Source organism: Apis dorsata, unplaced genomic scaffold (assembly GCF_000469605.1).
Source record: "Apis dorsata unplaced genomic scaffold, Apis dorsata 1.3 scaffold_968, whole genome shotgun sequence".
Classification (NCBI taxonomy): domain Eukaryota; kingdom Metazoa; phylum Arthropoda; class Insecta; order Hymenoptera; family Apidae; genus Apis; species Apis dorsata.
This window is the reverse complement of record NW_006264075.1, coordinates 18,433-19,854: the sequence shown is the minus strand read 5'-3', so window position 1 is coordinate 19,854 and position 1,422 is coordinate 18,433.

Genomic DNA, 1,422 nt, shown 5'->3' with positions numbered 1-1,422 from the left:
TCGTTATAAGAAAAAAAAAAAAAAAAGGAAAGATGTATCGCCATACAAATATTTTCCAGAATTTTTTCTCAAATTTCTTTCTATTTAAACTGCTCGTACATCACCGACAATCATTTCACATAAAATAATATTTCGAGATATGGAGAAAATCGTGATAAAAGAAATTGTGATAATTCTTTTTCTTTTTTATTAATTTCCTTTCTTTCTTAAGAGCATTTCATTTCAAAACGATGTATGACGATAGATCAACTGATAATTTCGAGAACAACGAAATACGTAATTGAACGTTTAATAAATGAGAGCAAGCACAAATCTAATCGAACGGAAAGAAAATTTGGACGACGATTTCGCTTATTCGAGGAAAAAGTTTCGATCGATGAACGTGCTCCGACCTGGTGTAATTTTCTAATTCGCAGTTTCGTTTGCTCTGAACACGTGTATGTATATGGGAATAACTGCGGTTATCGTTCTTCGTTCGAAATTGGCAGCGATTGACCGACAATTTACCGATTGGATCGATGCTTGGAAAGTTTCAGAATTAAATTCGGTCGGAGCATCAATAAAATGAAACCAGATCTATGCTATGGTCGTAAAGAATATAAAATATTAAAATAGAAAAAAAAAAAAACAAGGAAAAAAGAATCGACATTGAGAAAGAAACGCGGTAATACCGCCATTCTAATGAATATAATCTAATGAATATAATTTATTCTTAACAATATGAAACGCAAAGATTTTATATTAAAAAGAATAGGGGGTGCATTTTTTAATATGAATGCTCATCAAGCTCAGCCTAGCAAGTATCAGCTAAGAAATTTTACACGATATTTATATATTATTTAAGAGAACGAGGAGGTTAGATTTCGTTTTCCAAGAATAAAATGTATTGAGCTGAAAAGTGTAAAGAAAGAAAATGGAGTCCGTGTAACGAGAATAAGAGTTGAAGTTCAATTTATGATAATCGTTTCGTTGGTATTTGAAAATGTTATAATGTTTTTTTTTTTTTTTTTGCCGGAGAAATCATCGTTGATATCGTGATCGCAACTATTACTATTATTACTACTCTCTCTTATCTACGATATTATTAAAAGCTAATGCCGCGGAAAGTTATTATTATTGTTATTATTATTGTTGTTATTATTTTATTATCATTCTTCTTATCATCATCACAATCATTATTATTATTATTATCATCGTCGCTATTATCGATACCGATATCGCCATCATCGTTACTGTTAAAATATGGCAATCAGAATTGTTACTACTTATCGCCAATAATTATCGCCGTTACGCGACAAAAAAAAAGGAAACATGATTATACATAGATATAGGCGAAATAAAAAAAAAAAAAAAGAAACGATAAAATGGCAACGCAAGCTTTTTCGTTTCGTTTTCTGCCGATTAAATATCGCGATTTTATCT